General features: G+C 37.3%; 1 protein-coding gene across 2 annotated transcripts in view; it reads left to right on the top strand.

Annotated features, from left to right (window-relative positions):
- The first annotated feature begins 234 nt into the window (after positions 1-234).
- Positions 235-22,175, top strand: part of PELI1 (pellino E3 ubiquitin protein ligase 1) — a 64,867-nt gene continuing 42,926 nt past the window's right edge. Inside the window, exon 1 of one of the 2 annotated variants that reach the window (XM_033239226.1) lies at positions 235-435. The gene's annotated coding sequence lies outside the window, so the exon portion shown is untranslated. Of the gene's footprint in view, positions 436-1,060; positions 1,197-22,175 lie in introns of those variants that run through there. The other variant, XM_033239225.1, reaches the window with a different exon arrangement.

Genomic DNA, 22,175 nt, shown 5'->3' with positions numbered 1-22,175 from the left:
AGGCCCCGCCCTCCGGTTAGACCCCTCCCCTCCCTGCGAGTGTATGTCAGTGAACCAGAGGCAGTGTGAGGCGGAGGGACCGTCGGGGGGCGCCGCCGCCTCCACTAGCACCACAAGCAGCAGCAGCAGCAGCAGCAGCAGCAGCGCCAGCCCCGCGGCGCGGTCGAATTGGTCCCCAGCCGTCCGGGAGTGCACCACAAAGCAGCCCCAACGCCTCTCCCTGCTTCCGCGGCTCCCCAACGCCTCTCCCTGCTTCCGCGGCTCCTCAGCGCTCGACTCCGTGGTCAACTTCCCCTCGCTGGGCTCGGCTGGCTGGCGCGGAAGGCAGCGGCGGAACGGCGGGCTGTCTGCTAGTGCTCCCCGCGCACAACACTTCACCCTCTCGCCTCGGGTCTCAGGGGCGGCGCTGGGATCCCGGCCACCAGCAATTGTCCGGTAAGTGTGGCCGCGGGGCGCCGCGGGAAGGATGGCGGCGGGGCCGCCGAGTGGAGCGGGGAGGGCGGGCGCGCAACTTCCTCGGCTGCTTCCCCCGCGGCCAGCCAGCCGGCTCTCCCCGCCTGCCTGCGCGCCACCGCGGCGGCGGGGAGCGGAGTTTGCGGCGCCTCCATCCCGCGCCCTGGCAGGAGGAAGCGCCTTTGTCGGGAACCGGCCCTGTGCGGCCTCCCCCTCCGCCTGGGAGCGGGGCGCGCGGCGGCCAACTCCGAGCCCCGCGCCTGGCTGGCCGCGCGCTCGGGCTGCGAGAGGGGAGCTCTGCGGGTGGCGGGTAGGAGAGGGAAATGGGAGAAACAAAAGGGGCGGTGGGTTTCCCTTTTGTTTGTGCGAATCTGATAACTTCTTTTCCTCCCTTACATAACGCAGACTTCCAAGTTAGTCATTCTTTTTATTGTTATGATTGTTGTCATCATCTCTGCCTGTCTTTCACATTTCCTTTCATCTTCGGATCTCAGAGCATTTTAAACACGCTAATTAATTTCACCCCTGGGTCCCCTAGGAAACAAGTTAATACGCCCGTTTCCCCAAGTGGGTAAACTGAGGTCGTGAAAAGCTCTCTGATGGATACGCTTGATCTTTTACCGCGCCTGGTATCTGAGGATATGAAAGCGTTTATGAGGAAGAACCCGTTCTCCAATGCCCTGTGGAAAAGTTAAAGATGCTCATTTTACTTACAGGTTAACTGAAGTCCAAAAGATGTCTAGGTAATTCTTACGTAGTTCAAACCATAATTCTTCTTACATAGTGTTTGAATCTTAAAACCTTTAAAGACTTACTGAAAAATGCTTCGAGTAAGGAAATTAATGTAAATCATAAACTCACGTCACCATCTACTTTTATTTTTGTACGTGTAGGTCTCTTAGAGGCAAGAGAGCAAGAATGGGACAGAGGGCATAGGTTTTTTAAAAATGTACATTTAACAGATTTTAATCACTACACACAAGGAAATGTGCCTTGGTTTTAACAGCACCAACAATATTCCTGTCGTTTAGTCATCAAACAGTATATCAACAAATATTATTGAGAACTTTATTCGTAAGATGCTGGTTGTGCTAAAAACTGAAGCTTTATACTTTATAGCTAAGAAAAGGTCATCTGTTTCGGTTCACAGGCTCTTTGCTTTTTCTTACTCTGCAAAATGTTACTTTGTTTTCATTGCACATGATCTTTTGTTTCAGAAATCGCATTGTCCTTTACTGTGTTGAATATGTATTACTCTCACACTTAAGGAGAAATGAATTTTTTATTCAGTTTGCTTAATAGGGTGAATTTAAAATTTTTTAATTGTGGAAAAGGTTCACTTTATTCAGTTCTGTTTAGTTCACGATGCATCTTCTTTATAGCCAACAGAAAATATTCTCTGAGTGATCATATTTACATGTCTCAAAACATTGTTCTTATTGTGCAAATACAGCATATGAATTCCTTTATTTATATCAACAACCTCTTCTGGAGAAAAATCTTTAACTCTGAGGACCTTATTTATTTTGTGAGTTTTTATTTCTTAGGTACCAAACTGGAAAGTACCAAAAATTTAAATCAAGCATCACTTCTACTAGCTCTTTCCTCAGGTAAATAATGATCAGAACTGTAGTAACAGTGAATAGTTTCACTTACTCTAAATTCTCTTTAATTTAATTTTGTATTGTGTGGTTGTCCTTACATTTTAGATTTTGGTGGTTGCATCAGAAAATGAAAGTGAGATGTTCGTTATTTTATTTTTTTTCCAGAGCCTTCTAACCTGTTCCCTTTCTATAGTATGTTAGAAGAGATCTTGAGTTTAAAATAAATAATTGGAAAGTAGAACAGTTATATGTATGGAAAGTTGCATGTAGTGAAGTGGTTATAATGTCTCATCTAGTGAATTTACAGGTTTTAAAGAGGAAACTATCACCTAGCTTTTTATTAGCATGGTAGAAGTGCTGTAATGTAGTAGTAGTGGTATTTATTTACTTCTAAAAAGCAAGCTGGAAATTTGCCTCAGTGGAGTTTGTAGGGGGAGAGAATCCATCCTTTACTTAAGATTGACATTTAAATGTTCTTGCAGTTGGTTATGTTGAACTTTTTCTGTGGTATTTTCAAGCTAGATTTACCAGGGACATTTGTACTTTAAGGAAGCTACTAACACCGTCTTGGCTCAGTCACTGGAGTCCCCAGGCAGAAGTTAGTGTTGACTGGCGAAGTCTGGCTTTGCAGGTTTTATAATTTCTTTGAGACCCCTTAAAGGAAATGACTGAAAAGTACGGGGTAGGAAGCTAGTCTAGTACTGCCAGATGCCATTGAGGCAAGTTTCAAAGAGGAAGCCAAAGGATGTTTCCATTTGATTTAGCTTCAGACTCTTCTGGGTTGTCAGAATGTCACTTTTGTATTTTAAGAGTTCTATCATTTCAGAATATGATTCGTTATGGTTTTCTAGTAGGTCAGGTGATAAGGACTGTAGATAGTCATTATGCTTCATGGACAACTAAAGTTTTTAGGCAGAAGCTTCTATAGCTGATAAAGATTTTAAGCCAAAGACTTATATTGAAAACTAACATATACGTGTACATTTTACCATAATACACCAATGTAGAGCTATCCTAGTATTATTAGGTTAGAAAGGCTTTTATGGATGATTTTATTATACAAATATATTTAACTGTATATATTAAAATTTCTTAATGATTAATATATGATGGCACTGAGGTGGCTTTAGGAGCTCCTTTGGGGGGGAAAAAAAGTCCTGTTATTCTAAAAGTTACATTTATGTCTTTGAGGAGAGTAAAGCAGATTTAAAAGCCAGTGAAAAAAGGAAGAAAATCAACAAAGTGAAAAAAACCTGATGAAGATGTTTTTAAATAATACAATAAAGTTTTCCTGGCAGCTTTCATATATAAGGGACAAAATTCTAGTTGAAGTCTATAAACAGTGAATTCCACTTAGCACTTTCTGTTTATAGATTTCTAGCCATCTTTTCCAGATTCCCTCTGAATATATTACACAAGCAAAGTAAATAGAAGTCATTCTTTCAAGGGATTTGGGTTCATGGAGTTTTTTTACACTTGTGGTAGTGGGGGAGGGGAGTGCTTATTATATTTTCTTAGTTTAAGTGTGACCTGTGCCATAGAATATTTCCCTAGACTAATGTGTGGGAACCTCAAGACAAGAAATATTGGCCATTGAAATATCTGGATATGATTTCAAGTTCTGCCACTAGCGTTTTTTTTTTTTTTTTTTTTCAAATTGTCTCGAATAGATCACTTCTATTTTTCCTTCAAAGGTTGAAAATAACTGCCTAACATACTGTGTTTAGTAGGTCCTAAATACTTTTTGTTGTTTAATGAATTTACAGGTAATAAAGAGAAAGCACAGTGTTTCTTGAATGGATGTCAGGGAATTTCTAATTTTTTTCTTTTTTGATAGAAAAAAGTAATCAAAACATAAACATCTCATTGGAGTCTTTCAATTAGCATAGTTACCTTCAGAAATAAGCCTAGAAAAAGAGAGCTTCATCTGGTAGTTTAACAGAAATGAACTGTAAATGACTCCGAGAAGAATTGACAATTTTTTCAGAATGTTGTACCAGATGTTTTAGATTCTTTTTGCCACATAAGCTCCGCTTCAGAGAATTGAGGTTCTACATAGTACTCTAGTATCACCCCTGTAATACATTTACAACTCAAAATACCAGTTGCAGAAAAATAGAATGTGTTGCTGATGCCTATAAATGGGAAAATCCTGACATCTGTCTTCATCCTCCAGTTAATCTTGACTGTTCATGTAGTTTTTTAAAAAATTAATTCAACACACATGTAATTTACTTCCTTTTTAGAAAATTTGTTGCTAATTTTTATTTTATGAGTCTCTTGGGATGTTGCTAATTCTAAAAATATGTAATACCCCCGGTTTCCCACCATCTTCTACAGTTTCTTTTTCTATTATTTTTTTGGCTAGAGTTTTCTTTTTCCCCTAAACTGTCTAAAATAAGCTAAGAAATGTTCAAATGTAGTTGACAAGAAACACAGTAATTTATCATGCTAAAATTTCAACATACAAAGTGCAATGAAATCTGTTTTAGAGACAGTACACTTTTGAAGGGGGTAAAGCAGGTACAGCAAATAAATTTCATTTGGGGTACCAAATCTGATTGTTTAGTGGTGGCTGCCTAGAATGCCATGTTTAGAAAACTGGGAGTCCTTGTTCAAACTTAGCAGAAAAGAGTACTGTGATTAGCAATTTCTGCTGTTGGTGAGCAGTGGACTTTTGGCATGGATGCCAAATACATTCAATATTTATTGATGCCTTTTACATGTCACAGGTCTAGACGCTGATACCTCACAGACTAAAATCTCTGCCTTCATGGTGTTTACATTCTAATAACAAGACACAAACCATAAAATAAGTAAAATACATTGCGTTTTAAGAAAAATGGCTGGGTGCACTGGGTCACACCTGTAATCCTAGCACTTTGAGAGGCTGAGGTGGGAAGATCCCTCTTGTCCAGGAGTTCAAGATCAGCCTGGGCAACATGGTGAGACTCTGTCTCTACAAAGAAATTTTTTAAAAAATGAACTGTACACTGTCCCAACTACTCAGGAAGCTGAGGTGGGAAGATCACTTAAACCGGGGAGGTTGAGGCTGCCATGAACCGTGATTGCACCACTGCACTCCAGCCTAGGCAACAGAGCGAGACCCTGCCTCAAAAAAATAAAAATTAAAAAAAAAAAGAAAAATGATCTGGTTTCTTCAGAAAATTAATAGCAAGAAATAAGAGAGGGAGGGAGAACTATAAGATTAAAAGAGACTTAAGAGGCTTATCCACCAAATGCAATGTATGAACCTTAGTTATATCCCGCTTTGAGCAAACTTAACTGTAAAAAGACGTTTATTCAAAATTGGGGAGATTTAGACTCTGGATATTTAATGAAAAGGATTTGTCCATTTTTTCAGGTGTGAGAATGTATTTTTTTTTAAGTGTTCTTTTAGAGATATATAATAAAGTGTTTACAAGTTAAAATGTGATGTTTGGGTTTTTACTTCAAAATATTGAAAGGGAGAGGAACATAGATGAAACAAGATTGGCCATATATTGAAAATTGCTGAAGGTAGATGCTCTATGGATACATGAGGTTTCTTACTTCCTCTTTAGTTTTGTGTATGTTTGAAATTTCCCCTAATAAACAGGTTTACACACAAACAGGAAAATAAAGCAGGGAAGGGGAAGGGAGAATACATGGGATATGAGTATGTGGTTGGCAGGGGGATGCAGTTTCTTGTTTTTTGTTTCTGAGATGGAGTTTTGCTCTTGTCGCCCAGGCTGGAGTGCAGTGGTGTGATTTCAGCTCACTGCAACCTCCGTTTCCTGAGTTCAAGTGATTCTCCTACCTCAGCCTCCTGAGTAGCTGGGATTACAGGCGTACGCCACCACACCCAGCAGAGTTTCATATTTTTAGTAGAGACGGGTTTTCACCATGTTGACCAGACTGGTCTCAAACTCCTGACCTCAGCTGATCACGCACCTCAGCCTCCCAAAGTGCTGGGACTACAGGCGTGAGCTACCATTCCCGGCCAAGATGCAGTTTTAAAGGGTAGTCAGAAAAGACTTCATTGAGAAGATGATAAATAGTTGAGAAAGTGAGTAATGACCTGAAGGAGGTAGCAGAGCAAGCCTTGCACGTCACTTTTTGGAGCAAGACATTATACACAGAGGGAATAGTAAGTACAGTAGCCCTGAGATGGCAGCATGCCTACAACTGCAAGAAACTACAAGAAGACAAGGGTGAGCCAGGCATAGTGACTTGCACGTGTAGTCCCAGCTACTCAAGAGGCTGAGGTGGGAGGATCACTTGAGCCCAGGAGTTCCAGACCAGCCTGAGCAACATAACCTGATCCTGTCTAAAAAAAAAAAAAAAAAACGGCCGGGCACAGTGGCTCACGCCTGTAATCCCAGCACTTTGGGAGGCCGAAGCAGGCGGATCACAAGGTCAGGAGATCGAGACCATCCTGGCTAACACAGTGAAACCCCATCTCTACCAAAAATACAAAAAATTAGCCAGGTGTGGTGGCGGGCGCCTGTAGTCTCAGCTACTCTGGAGACTGAGGCAGGAGAATGGCATGAACCCGGGAGGCAGAGCTTGCAGTGAGCCGAGATGGTGCCACTGCACTCCAGCCTGGGCGATGAGCGAGACTCCATCTCAAACAACAACAACAACAAAAAAACTAGTGTAACTAGATCACTAGATCAGGGTGAGCATGAATACATAAAATCAGCATCAGCATGGGAAAGGAAGGGTAGAGAAGACTTACATTGTGTAGGGCTGGTTGTCCATCTTGCTTTAAAGTAAAAAAAAATTTTTTTTTTTTTTGAGATGGAGTCTCGCTCTGTCGCCCAGGATGGAGTGCAGTGGCCGGATCTCAGCTCGCTGCAAGCTCCGCCTCCCGGGTTTACGCCATTCTCCTGCCTCAGCCTCCCGAGTAGCTGGGACTATAGGCGCCCGCCACCTCGCCCGGCTAGTTTTTTGTATTTTTTTTTTTTTAGTAGAGACGGGGTTTCACCGTGTTAGCCAGGATGGTCCCGATCTCCTGACCTCATGATCCGCCCGTCTTGGCCTCCCAAAGTGCTGGGATTACAGGCTTGAGCCACCGCGCCCGGCCTAAAGTAAAAATATTTTATACACTTATCTAAAATAAGTCTTCTACTTTAGAATAGTTACCGTGGAAGCTGTACACTTAACAATACTAGCATTACTCAAGACTTTTAGAAATTTTTGTTGTTGTTGTCTAAGCCAACTTAAGAGCCACACGTGAAAATAGCTCATTACTTTGTATTTGCTCCTTGTTTTTAAGGAAAAATGGGGTGATTGGCCATGTGATATTTCATGTTATTTATCAGATAATGACTCACAGAGGATCTTGACAGAAAGAAAATGGGAAGTAACTTGAGGTTATTTCTAAAAATCAGATCCAGTCTGAGAAGGCAGTTATTGTTTGTAAAAGTCAGATCCACCTGTAGACCAAAAAGGAATTTTAATAATGTTGTGGACAATTGTAGTATCATTTGGAATAAGGGTATATAACTTCTGAGAATGACTGGTATGGAAGGCACCATACTCATTTGATTATTTAAGATCTCACAAAATGCACACACACACACATATACACACATACAAGATCATATACCATTCTTAATACTAAGTATTCAAAACAGTCATTTCAGGTAAGTTTCATTTCTGCATTCAAGACTAAAGGGATGGTATTTAAAACACAGTGAAATTGTTTAACTTGTCGCTATGGCATATACTTGGGAAACTAAAAGACTAACACATGTTAGTGTTAAGAGATGAATCTGGCTCTTAAGTCTTCTTATATTCATGCTTCATTTCTCAGATTAGTAGTTGTTTTGAGAACATTCTAATTTACCATAAAGAACCATTTTTAATCTTTAATAATAAAGGCATAGAAAAAATTGGATCTCATTTAAATATTTAAATGCCCCCAAAAACCTCAATAAATATGGATTGTAAAAATCTCTCAGGACAATATACATGTAGGATTACTACTTTTGAACAATTACTATACTAGTTCATTCTTTAGAAGTACAGTTTTTCCAACCTGAGAAACTAAACAGTTCAGTGATTTTTACTCTCCTGATAATACTGAGTCAAGAAAGCCATTCTTTTTCTTGTTATTTATGTCCAGTGGTGGGGGAGCACAACGTTTTCATTTGTTTTTTTTGTTTTGTTTTGTTTTGTTTTGTTTTTGAGACAGAGCCTTGCTCTGTCACCAGGCTGGAGTGCAGTGGCACAATCTCGGCTCACTGCAACCTCCACCTCCCGAGTTCAAGTGATTCCCGTGCCTCAGCCTCCCAAGTAGCTGGAATTATAGGCGCGCACCACTACGCCCAGCTGATTTTTTGTATTTTAGTAGAGACGGGGTTTCACCACGTTGGCCAGGATGGGCTCGATCTCCTGACCTCGTGATCCACCGCCTCGGCCTCCCAGAGTGCTGGAATTATAGGCGTGAGCCACTGCGCCCATCCTCATTTGTATTTTTAACCAGTCATATTTAAAATTTAATGCCATGAAGTAGAATTTATGAACTTTTACTATGTAGTAAATTACATAGTGACCACTAAGAATACAAGTATATAACTGTATAAGGAATACTTTAACAAAACTTCCTATTTTAAACATTTTTCAGTAAATTGTTAGAAATCTAGTTCTTTAATTCACTCAGAGTTTTTGTCCCTGTAGTGTGTGTAGATGTATATATGCATGTGTATGTATAGATAGACAGCCAGACTCTCTTACTGTATACTGCACATACTATCAGGACTGAGCTGCTGGACTAGATTATTTAATGTATTTTAAACACTAGTCTGTTAACATGGAACAACTGAGCCCATATTTAATTCCTGGGCTTTCCATTAACTCTGAAAGTCCTTTAAAACCTTTGATTAATCTAAAAAAAAAAAACAAGTGGCAGTGGTTTTGCATAACGATCTTTGAGGTTCTGTGATGATGACCATACTGAAGTGTGACTTATTTTAGAAATAGCTTTCATTCAGGCTGTTGATTTACTGGTAGGATCATGAATCTGTTTTTCATTTCCATTTTTGTGGAATAAATGAGTAACTTATGATGGAAGAGAAAGAGAGGGAAGTGAGGAAGAGAAGGAAGGAAAGGAAAAAATTGGATCTCACAAAATAGTAAATATGACTATGGATAATTCTCTTAAGTTGGATGTGCTTAGGTGTTTGTGACCTAATGAGCCTGAGGCTCAAATGTGTAAATTAAGTAGAGAATAGAAGTAATAATACAACTTTCATTTGAAGAGAAGTTGCTTTGCTAAAGGACATCTTACATTTCATGTTGACTTAAACCTTATGACCACGATAAAATCTATACTTAATTTTAGAAATAGTAATGAGTAATAATAATTGAGAAATTATTTGAAAATTCAATCTATTACTTAAGCTTTGTAGATTTTTGCAGCAACAGGTTCAAGGTTATTCTTCTCAGCTTGTGCATTGCAAGATACTTCTCATTTCCTGCCTGTCTCGCTTTCATCTATTCATTACTCTGCCAATAGCTCTCTCTATCATCCTTTGCCAGCTTTAGTCATGCCTGTTGCTCTTCAGCAGCGTTTTCTATGTTTGTCTGCCATTTTTATACTTATAAAGTAGACTTGGAATGAATTAGGGATATAAAGTAGAAACCTGTGGATGGCAAGTACAATACTTTTCCTATTTGTGCCATATTTAATCTTTTTAAACTTTCCTTGTCTATTTCTGTTGTGTGCCATTGTGAAGATCTCTCATCGGACACTAAGAGATAACTACGTGAACTGTAGGATGCAAAACTTTTTAAACTCAGTAATGTAGGAAACAGTAGGAAACAGTGAGTTTAAACTCATACTCATTGAGTTAATCCTGCATCCATCCAGAACCTACATACCTAAATTAGCAAAGTTTGATAGTAATAGTGGAATTTCAAAAGCTATTTTCAGCTCTTGATGTTTGTTGTCTTTTCCAAAAATGTCAAACAATTGGGGACTTCATCATTACTGTAATAATAATCGTATATGACCTTAGAGGGAAACTGTACTTCTGTTGAGCTTCTATTTGACAGTCAAGAGGAACAGATAAAAAGATAAGTAATGTGGTAAAGAAAGTTATAACTTCTTCCTTCCACAAGAATGAAGTATGAAGTGACTGGCCCTGATATTTTTCTAGTAACTCATTGTAGTGTTCAACATATCATTTGGCTTAATCTTTAGAAGGCACAGTTTAATTTTATTCTTTTTTTTTTTTTTTTTTTTGAGACGGAGTCTTGCTCTGTCACCCAGGCTGGAGTGCAGTGGCCGGATCTCAGCTCACTGCAAGCTCCGCCTCCCAGGTTTACTCCATTCTCCTGCCTCAGCCTGCCGACTAGCTGGGACTATAGGCGCCCGCCACCTCGCCCGGCTAGTTTTTTTTTTTTTGTATTTTTTAGTAGAGACGGGGTTTCACCGTGTTAGCCAGGATGGTCTCGATCTCCTGACCTCGTGATCCGCCCGTCTCGGCCTCCCAAAGTGCTGGGATTACAGGCTTGAGCCACCGCGCCCGGCCTAATTTTATTCTTTAACAATAGGTGAAAACAATTGAAAGTGCTTTGTTGATTCTTCAAAACCTTAATGTTGAATTCCTGGTTCTTGGCAGTTACTATCCATAGTACTTCATGTTCCTCTGGGTTTATTTCAGATTTAATGAACTGCATGTACTGGAAGCACTAAAAGCTGATTGGCTTTAATTTTAGACTACAGTTAACATGATGGATTTTTCTTTGAATTGTTTCTCACTGTCATTCTTTAAATTTACCATTAAAGGATCAAAACATCCAAATTACAAAACTAGTTAAGTTCATCATTCATGAGAAAATGTGTTAAATATGTATCTTTTGTAAAGTAGTGGCTGCTTCTAATTAGAAACCAGTCCTATAGACATACCTTATGTATCAAAAAGCTTTTTAAATATACTTACTGCTTTACTGTTATTTTCATTTAAAATAGGATGATTCAGTCTCTGAGCTAGCCCTGTCCGTTCCTCAAAGGAACTAGGATGAATTTTGAGCAGGGACTCTTAAACTGTTTAACATTGAGCAGATCTGTAACTTCATTGAGAGCAGACATTTTTAAAAATTCATCACTGACATTTTATTCAACAAAAAGAAGATCAGATTTTGCTAAAGCCTTTTGGTTGTGTTTCTTTTAGAAATAATGTTATTTATTTGCATATAGTTCAGCTCTTAAGGACCAGTCTTTTAAGGCTTTAGCCAGAATTTGTCTCCTAAAGCTGACTTTAAAATGGCTTCCAAAAGGATTTGCTGAGTTTCAGAACTGAGTAGGCTGCTAATGATTCAGTAGGCCCCCTCATTTTCCTCCTACTCCTTAAATTGAAGGCTCCTTCATACCATCTAGGTACCCTGAGTCATCATGGATAAACTCTAAAGAAGAATTGTCATATGGAAAACTCTCCATGAAGGGAGAATGTCAGCAGTCTGAGTCAGAGATCATTCATTGATCACAATGATACAATCTATAGGTTGTGGGCTTCATTTTAAATCTTTTAATGTACTTCCATGTATGTCCTTATTATAGGATTGTAAATCCTATAATGCCCATAAAACCATCTGAGGTGTTTATTTCCTTTTCATTTCTAATTGGTTTGGTTTTTATTATCTATTACATGAAAAGGATTTTATATTTTTTATTGAATAAATAGGAGAGGCAATATGATACAGGATAAAAACCACTGTATCAGAAGTTAGGGGACCTGGAGTTCTGGTTCATCTTCTCAATATGTGACTTTATATATTTCATTTAACCTCTTTGAACCTGAGTTTCCTTATCTTTATAAGATCAGTAACTCCAAAACTCACACCCTCTTTGGAACCAACCCATGGCAGATACAGCTGCTAGCTGTATCTTTATCTGTATCCCAAACCAGCTTCAGATAACTTTTTGGTACAGCACTGTCAGAAACTATATATATAATTGCCATTCTGATGAAATCTCTTTATCGTCTCAGTTATATTGGGTCTCTTCCAGCTCCAGGATTCTATGACTTTAAATAATTTGCCTATGGAAAGTCTCTGTCTTCTATACTGTCTTTTCACGTTGAGTGTTCAGTGAAGTTAAGTGAAACTTACTGTATGAGCTTAAGAATTCTTTGTAGTTAGGGATAGCATGTTTATGTTTCATTTAGTGATGTTAAAAACAAATGATTGAAGAAAACTCACGAGGGTACTTAAAATTCCAAATGAAATGGTAACAACTAAAAATTTTTAGTGCTAATTTGATGGAAACTCATTTTAAGTTCTAAATGTTTGTGGCACAGACCTCAGGTTAGTGAAATTTGAAGTGATGTATTTGTCTGGAGGGCACATAATGAAGACATAGGAATCCTAGACTGAGAAGTAAAGAGGCCTGAGTTCTAGCTTTGCAAACTATTTTTTTAACCTGGTTAGTGTCTTCATCTATGGTAATGGTATCAGGCCAGTGTTTTTCATTAATGTATTATATAAATTACCTAAGGATCATATTATAATGCATATACTAATTCAGTAAGTATGGCTGGGGCTTGAGATTCTTCATTTTTAGCAGGCTTCTGGGTGTGCTGCTGCTATAGGCCATGGACCACACTTCACTTACAAAAGTACTAGGCCATTTCCAAGGCTCCTTCTGGTTTAAAGGGTCTTTAAATTATAAGTCCACTTCTTTTTCTCCAGCTCTTTTGTATCACTATTAAACTTGTACTTTTTGAAGCCACATATTCCTAGACTCATTCCCTATTTTCTCAGTCTGAGAGCTCCATTAGTTTTGTTGTTTTTGCCTTTCCAGAATGAACTTGACATAGGTGGTCATTCAAGTTAAAGCTAAGGTAGTATAATAGAAAGAGGCTTTAATAAGAAGAAAACTTTATTCAGATGCCTCCCCAACTAATTGGTAGCTCTGTTGCCTTGGACAGTTGACTCAGTTTACTTAATCTCAAAGTTCTGAGTACAAGCCTCACCAGGACTTACTAAATTCCTTATCCAAAATTCTTGGGGCAAAAAAGTGTTTTGGATTTCAGATTTTTTCAGATTGTGGAATATTTGCATCATACTTGGAAGAGCATTTCCTTTGAGAATCGTGTTAGCACTTGAAAAGTTTCAGGTGTTGTAGCATTTTGGATTTCAGATTTTTAGATTAGGGATGCTCAATCTGTGTCTTCCTGGTAAGGTTGTTGAAAGGAATAGAGATAATATATAAAGTTGTCAGCACAATGTCAAGCATAAAGTAGGTACTCAAGAATTGGAAGCTATTTTTTTTTTATTCCTACTGGCATCCTGACTTGGTCTAGTAGAAAGACAAAAAGGAGGGAAAGATCTGTCGCCAATTCAGGGCCTTTCTCTGTGTGCCAACTTAAATTTTCAACTGCTTATTAGACATATTAACTAAAATTCTTCAAACTTTCCATAGTGAAAAAGACCTCTGTTTTCTTTCCATATCTGTTCTGCCTCCTTCAAATACTGGTAGAGATTACTGTTTCTGCTTGGGCACAGTGGCTCACACCTGTAATCCCAGCACTTTGGGAGGCCGAGGTGGGTGGATTATTTGAGGTCAGAAGTTTGAGACCAGCCTGGCCAACATGGTGAAACCCCATCTCTACTAAAAATACAAACATTAGTTGAGCGTGATGGTGTGTGCCTGTAATCCCAGCTACTTGGGAGGCTGAGGCAAGAGAATTACTTGAACCCAGGAGATGGAGGTTGCAGTGAGCCAAGATGGTACCACTGCACTCCAGTCTGGGTAATGGAGTGAGACTCCGTCTCAATGTAAAAAAAAAAACAAAAAGGAGAGAGATTACTGTTTCAATCACTACATGCCGGTTAGGATCCTGTCATTTCTGCCTTTGGCCTTCCATATCCATGGGGTCTGCATCTGAGGATTGAACCAACCATGGGCCAAAAATTGGAAAACAAATACAATAAAAAATACCACTATAACAATAAAATAATACAAATAAAAAGTACAGTATAACTATTTTCATAGCACTTACATTTTATTAGGTATTATAAGTCAGGGGTCCCCATCCCCAGGGCATTGACCTGTACCTGTCTGTGGCGTATTAGGAACCAGGCCGCACAGAGGAGGCGAGTGGTGGATGAGCAAGCATTACTGCCTGAGCTCCACCTCCTGTTAGATCAGCAGGGCATTAGATTTCACAGGAGCATGAACCCTGTTGGGAAATGCACATGCGAGGGATCTAGGTTGGGCGCTCCTTATGAGAATCTAACTAATGCCTGGTGATCTAAGGTGGAACAGTTTCATCCTGAAACCATTCCCCCGCAACCACTCACTCCTAACCCCCATCGGTGGAAAAATTGTCTTCCATGAAACTGGTCCCTGGTGCCATAAAGATTGGGACTGCTGTTATAAGTAATCCAGAGATAATTTAAAGTATACCAGAGGATGTATGCAAATACTATGCCATTTTATATAAGGGATTTGAGCATCTGCAGATTTGGGTATTGGAGAAAGTCTTGGAAATCTGCAGATTTGGGTATTGGAGAAAAGTCTGCAGATACCAAGGGATAACTCTATATTTGTTTCTAACAACTCTCCCCATGGATGCCTCAAAAGTACCTCCCATTCCCATGCCCCAGGTCAAACCTATGGGAGCCTCAAGAATACCACACTATAGAAGTCTTCAAAGTGATTTATTACCCTTAATAGAAATTAATTTCCATCATTGTCCCTTTCCCAAAAAAATTCTCTTTAGCAGAAAATAGTTTCTGTACTGAAGTAATCATTTCTAAATAATTGATAATAGAAATATTCAGGTAATTCAGTAGGAATTTACTGTCAGAAAAACTAACAGGAAACCTTTATTGACCTACTACTGTGTACTAGACATTTGTTTAATGTCCCATAACAATCCTTTGAGGTAGATAATATTATATTAAAAGGTAATAGGGTATAATGATTGCAAGTATTAACCAGAATTTCTGAGGTTTCAATCCCAGATGTCAGCCCTTACTAGTTGTTTGACCACAGGCAATTTACTGAACTGGTCTAAGCCTCAGTTTCCTCCTATATGAAATAGATGATAATATAACTTATCTCCTAAGAACATTTTTAGGAATTAAATAATTTTTAAAAAGCTCTTTGAAAAATGCCTGTCATTTATTATAATAAGCACTGCATATGTGTTAGTTACTGTTATTTATTATCTTAGTCTTACAGGTTAGGAAACTGAGACTCAGTGAAGTTGGTCCAAGTTTCACAGTTATTAAAAGACAGTGCCAGGAGTTGGACATAGACAGTCTGACTCCAGAACTCCCTTAACCATTCTGTTTTACTTCATCTCAAGTAATAATAATTTATCTTACCCTCTTGCGTACAGCCTCCATATTAATGGTCTCATTGTGATCATAGGAGTAATAAAATTCATTCTAGCAGTCACATGTGGTACTTAAAATGTAGAATTTCTAAAATATGCAGGTAAAAGCTCACTTTAATACGATCTGATAAATATAAGAATATATATTTAGTTCTATTTTATTTCATGTTTGTTTTTCTCCATTTCTTGTTAACAGTCACCAAAATCCCTAGAAAGTGGAAGTACTAATTTTATATTACTATATAGTGACTTCAGTTGTTGTAATTTACTTGGTCTGTTAAATCTTCTTTTGCTAAACATTTTCAGAATGACTGGCGCTCATTACCATGTTGTAACTACATAGTGTTCTTAAAATCAAGAATTTTTATGAATATGATTAACTGGTACCTCTTTTGAAATTATGTAGTGATTTGCCTGTTTTTAGTTTTTCTGTGAATTTTAATTTTTATCAGCTGCTTTTTGAATAGAAACTTTGATTTTAGTATTTTGATGTCTTTGTATTAGATGCTGTATATAGTTGAATCTGCTTAATTTTACAAGCTTTAGACTGTGACACTCATTTAGGCCTTTAGTAAAAATAAAAAGCACATCTGATCACTATTTAAAGTTTCTGTAGATGATTTGCTGTCTCCCCCACCTCATTCCCCATTACTTACTAATTTCTTTTTTCCATTGTTAATGTTTTATTCGTTTGTGGCAAAAGAATTTCCTTTGTATTAAGACTGTATAAAGACAAAAGATACAAATATCTAATAGTCTTTGAGAAGAGGGCAGATTTGAAAAACCAGAATCATCTATGAAGAAAAGTCTGTTTTTACCTTGGTTTTGAAACTGGATTCTGTGACCCAGTGTATTTACTTTTGGGGAAACAAACATACTTGAAATAGTTGTTGTGTCAGTTAAGACACTCTATTGTGACAGAAACAACTCAAACAGACTTGAAAGGGAAAAGGGAAATGTATTGATTTGTGTACATTGGTTCAGGATAGGTGTGGCTTAAAGAATGGCTCCATCCAAGGCTCTCATGATGTCATCAAGACTTAATTTCTGTACATTTCTTAGTGCTGCTTTCTTGGTGTTGGCTTTCTGATCCATCTGTACATGAGCATAAGATAGCTTCAGTTCCCTTAGCTCCTAAATCCACCCAGTGTCATGTGTAGCTGGAAAGAGTGACCATCTTTCTTAAAAGTCCCAGCAAAAGTCTCAGTGCATTTCATTGGCTCTGACTGGCCCACTCCCTTGTGGCCAGGAGACTGTGAAGCTCTGATTTTTGAGACTGAGCCATATGTCCAACCATCAAGTTTGAGGGTATAGTCAGCTCCAGATATATAGAAACTGAGAATAAAAGAGGGGTTTCCTCCAAAAAGGAAATGAAGATACCGTTATATGAGAGAAAGGAGGAATATTTGTTGGGCAGCAGGAAACAGATGCCCATAATGCTTGATAGTGCCTTTTCTATTTCAAGGGGTAGCACTCAACTAGGAAAGACACGTTCATGTTTTTCTTTCCCTTTTTTCTTCTTATTTAGTATTTAGTACTAATTTGGGATTTATATGAATTTCCTTCTACATTGCTGTTTTAAAGCTATATATATATATATATATATATATGAATTACTAGAACTTTTTGACCCTGAGAGCTTTAAAAATGTATCAAAATTTAAAAATTTGGCACTACTTTAACAAGTTTAATATAACATCTTATTATTAATTTTCCTGTTAGCGTTAGTAATGAAATTTGTTGATAGCTAGTTTGTTAATGTCTTAAGCAGACCATGCTTTTGGGCCAAGAAATTCATAAAGAACCATGAAAACAAAGGTTCTCTCCTAGATACTCAGTGCCTCAAGGAGAGAGAGGAGTAAAGGGTTATGAAGGACACTAACAGGGTCTTTACATGTTGATTTCTAGAACTGATTTTAGTCTGAAAATGAAAACCCAGTTCTTACCAAAAAGGAATATAAGTTGCCCATTGTGTTTTACTCTTCCTTTTTAATATCCAAAGTATGAAATGAAATAAAAAATAATATATTATGGCCTCTAATATCATTTATGTAGCTTCTTCTATTTCCTCTATTACTGTGTATATGAATAAGCACATCTATTCCCCAAAGGCTTTAACATTCTATAGTCTCGAGGAAATTTTATTTTTTTCTTCTAAATTTCTTGAATAAATTTTATAGAAATATTTATGCCTTTTTATGCACCAAATTAAAATGAAGACTTCATAAGATCTACTTTAGCAAACTATTTTTAATGTCTTTTCCTTTATTTCTTCAATATTAAGTGCTGCAAAATGAGCAAGACAGTTTCTCCCTTGGAGGAGTGTTCAGCTTTATTAGAAGATAGCACAAGGTCATATGTAACTATAATAGAAAACTGAGTAAGGCCCATAAAGGAATTGCAGATAAACTATGGGAGCTCAAATAAGATTATACCCAGTTTAGGGTATAAGGAAAAACTTTCAGACTGGGAAAAGAACATCAAATGGGCCTTGAAATATTAGAATTTTTTACAAATGAATAGTGATAACGTTAACAATACTTGTTTGCTGAGTATTTATTACATATTTAGTTTCATTTTTGTCAAAAATGTCTGATTGTGAGCGTAGCATAGTGGCATGTGCCTGTAGTCCAGTGGCAAAAACGGGAGTAACCCAGGAGTTTCAGACTAGCCCGGGCAATATAGCCAGACCCTATCTCAAAAGAAATTCTTTTTTTGATATATGTGATAGAGAGAGGAATAACCATGTCACTTTAAATTGCGGGAGGGAAGTTGGGAAGAATCTGGAATTTTGGTGAATTCAAAAGACACATGATTAGAAATTTCAAAATCAAAAGTCACTTTGCTTATTGGGACACATCAAGTGAGAAGCTTTCTACTACAGCCACCACAATAATTTTTTGTAGTATACACTAGAGTTGAGAATAATTTCTAACAAAAATTACGTTGTGTCTCTGGAGGGGTAATCAGTGATTTGCATGAAAACTTAATAGTACGTGCATTGCCTTAAAAAGTGTTACTTTAATCTTCTGTCGTTTAAGAAATTCCTGTGACTTTATGTGGATCAGCAATACAAGCAATTGTAGACTATATTCTATTATACATATTCTAGAATCAGCAGTGTATGTATTTGTCTGGTGTTTACATAAGTCTTAGTGTGTTTTATAAACAATAGGATGGTTTGTTTAAAGTGGGCTTTTGAAGATACAGTGTAACTTTAAATGAATGGTCTTAGAAAACTTAATAGTCTAAATATGTACTGAAGAACATTTCATAATCACAGAAAAGGAATAATATATTTCATGAATTATTAAGAATCTGTCTTTAAATAAAGTCCTCTTTTTGAAAAGGTATTAAGAGGAATTAGACAAAACTTGTTTGAATATGGTTGTAATTGCAGTTTGAGTTATATATAAAAGAGCCCAGTTAGTTTAAACAAATAGAATATCTGGGTTTATGGTATTCTGAGCCTCGTATTTTTTCATTGAATGTCAGGGGTATATTAAAATGCCTCCATTTATGTTTCTGTACAAAAGATTATTCTGACAGTAAGTTTAAGTGATTTTCACAACTTACTGCTGTCTAAAAATTTCTCTTGACTTCACATTTTGTTCTGAATATCTTGGTTTCTTTCTTCCGCCCACACAATGTTGAAGGCAAGGGAAGCAAGAGTTGCAAAGTAATACAGTGAATTTGAGAACCCTGGCTTTTTTTCAAAACAAAATAAACCTTTATTATAAGATTGCTTTTTGTTGATACTAAAAAAGGGTGGCACTTTGGCAAATGTTCAATAAGTGTATGAATAGCCTAATTGATTTAGCTGGAATGAATAAGAAGCTTTGCTATTTGTCCTTGTAGATAGTTGGCTCAGTAAACATTGTGATGGTGATAGACCAAATTTTCCATGGTGAAAGGTAAAACAAAACAGCAACAAAAAACCCACCAAACTTAATAGGTCCAAATGTCAGCAATTTTATGTCTGTGTCAAGGTCTTCAGAGAAGAAGCAATATGTTGATTAGGATCTCATTTGAATTTCTGTTGTGAAAAAATAATCATGTTAACTTACATAAAACCCAAGAGTTTTGACAAATGTTACTATGTGAAAATATTAATAGAGGAGATCCTTGCTGAGAATTTAAAGCTGCATGAAATTCATAGATACGTGTAGAAATTTAAACTTAGTATCATATACTCCACAGTAAACTCCAGTAAAGGCAGGTGGCATAATTAGGACAAAGATAACAGTAGAAGCAAAATAAGAATTTTTTTAAAACCTAGTGGTTGTCACATTAGTCTGACTCAGTCTGTAACTCTGGTGAGTAATGTAAAATTCTAGGGATTTTCAAGGTACTATAAGGAAGAAAAGAATCTACTTTGGGGTGGGATGTGGGGAGAAAGAAATGTTTGTGGCAATTAAAATGTATATAGTATATTTAAGAAGTACATTTGCAATTCTAATCACTTAGTTCAAAAGCAGAGAACTATATCATATGTAATATTTTTAATACTATTATTACATGATTAAAAATAGAAAATCTTGGAAAATTCTAGAGGGTAAAAGTGTTATTTCTAACTCTATTAGCTCCTTTTAAGATAGGAACGTTTCTTATTAGTCTCCTAGCACAGAATCTGAACCATAGTAGGCACTCCATAAATGTTTACTGAACTAACCTGAATTTTAGAAATATCAGGGTGTAAAGCAGAATTATTTTTCCAGGCTTTAAAACTATACCACTCCTCCTTCCGCTTGTACACACCTTTGAATCTCAGTTTTGATACAAATAGGTTCTCAGTTTTGGGTGTGAAGAAACCCAATTGATAAATTTTTTAATCTACTAAATGTTGGCCTGAGCTGAAATTGCCTGAAAGGGAACTTGATTTAGCAGAATTCCTTCTTTTCAGAAAGAAGGACTTAGACTAAATTATGAATGGGAGGGAGTCTGTTTTCATCTGAGATGGCTGATTGGAAAAAGAGTAGATAACTAAGGTGGAGAGCTGATTTGAAAAAAGGAAAAGATAGTCCTGTCTAGTGGCCAGTCCTAACAGTGTGGTTAAAGGGGAGCTAAATTTCAACTTTCAGGGGTCAGTTGAGACAACCACCTAGATTTTCCAAGTTAGTTCCAATTTCGAGTACAGTAATCCTTTGACAACAAAGAAAAGAACTAGAGTTAGCAAAATTGCAGTTATCACAGTCAAGGTTTTGTTGGTAATAGAGGGCTGGGGAAAAGGTAAAACAGCATTAAATGAATATATTTTTAACATAACAAAAGTTCCCAGAAGATACCCACTTCAAATTCAAGCCATATTCATCAACGTTAAAAACTTGACTCTTCTTACTCTTCTCCCTGATAGTGTGAGGAAAAAGAAAATAAACTTAAAAAATAAGAAAACCTCACTCAACATTGTTTGAAAAACATAACTGTGATGTTATGATCTACTAAAGCATGGTAGCCCGACACGTTTCATACGGAATCATACCTGTCTGAAATTTTAAATTTTTTGTAGAGACAAGGACTCACTTTGTTGGCCAGGCTGGTCTCAAACTCCTGTGCTCAAGCAATCCTCCTGCCTAGGCCTCCCAAAGTGCTGGGATTACAGGTATGAGCCACCTTACTCGGCCTCAAATAAACTCTTAATGGCTTGGAATTTAATAGGTCTTGTGCCTTCATTCTCCTTTATTTTGTTGTTGTTTAATAAATATCAGCAAAAGTGTTATATAACAACCTGGACTTTTGCAAATTAATATGCGTTAAGGGAATGTTTTTTCTGGTCTTGGTAGTCTATCCATCTTTCTAAGAGTATAAAGAGATTTTCCTTTACAGACGTAAAGAGGAGTTAATAATTGTCATACTTTTTGTTTACACCAAACTGAATTTTTTCAAATAAGGTTTTATATTTTGTTGTACAGATATTAAAAATCATAATTGAATAATTTTTTCGAGTTTGTTTCAATCCACCTTCCCCTTCTCCCCCCCATCTCTAAGTAAACTCATACTTGCTCTAATTTGTCCTTGTTCTCAATATCTAAAAATAGGAAGACCATATCTAACATCTACAGAGATTCCTTCTGATTAATTCTGTCCGGGCTAGTTTTACATAGTTTAATAAGCATCCTCCAGCTTTATATACAGTTTCTTCTTTAACATAATTGCATTCCAGACATTTTCATGCAACCCATTTTACTTGAGGAAAGAGCCACATTACTGATCTGTTCTTGATCCATTTACCCAGAGAAAAAGGAAGGGTGCAGACTCATCTCTGTGTGGTGATTCCAAGGATCTCCTGCCTTCCTTTGGGAAAGAGCCTTTCTCCTGGGAGAAATTAAACCCAATATATGCAAATACTGAGGGAGCCCACATGAGCCTCCTGTATTGATCAACATAGATTTTCACAAATAAACAATAAAAAAGTACAAAGACAAATGAGAATCAGTAACTGGAAAGACAACCAGGCTGTGGGTGTCTTTTGTGGCTTCCAATTTATAGCTTTCCTCATCTGTCTTGTCTTAATATATATGGCACATCTTTCTCTCTCCACCTTTAGATTGACCTCTCATCTATCAGTTAATCTGTTCTGAAAGGTAACTCTATTTGAGATGACTTCCCAAGAGTTGCAAAAGTGAATTTTATGTGGGTTACACAGCCTATGTTTTGGGTCACACTATTTCAATATTCCACTCAAATTTGTCAAAAAAAAGTAAGTTACCATAATGTAATAATAAACAGACTAAAAATTTAAATTTGTCATAGTACATTATTTTTGTCGTAAACATTGTTTCCA

The sequence above is a fragment of the Trachypithecus francoisi genome, unplaced genomic scaffold (genome assembly GCF_009764315.1).
Source record: "Trachypithecus francoisi isolate TF-2019V2 unplaced genomic scaffold, Tfra_2.0 Lachesis_group17, whole genome shotgun sequence".
Lineage (NCBI taxonomy): Eukaryota > Metazoa > Chordata > Mammalia > Primates > Cercopithecidae > Trachypithecus > Trachypithecus francoisi.
The sequence above is the reverse complement of the archived record's forward strand: the minus strand, read 5'-3'. Positions and strand labels throughout refer to the sequence as shown.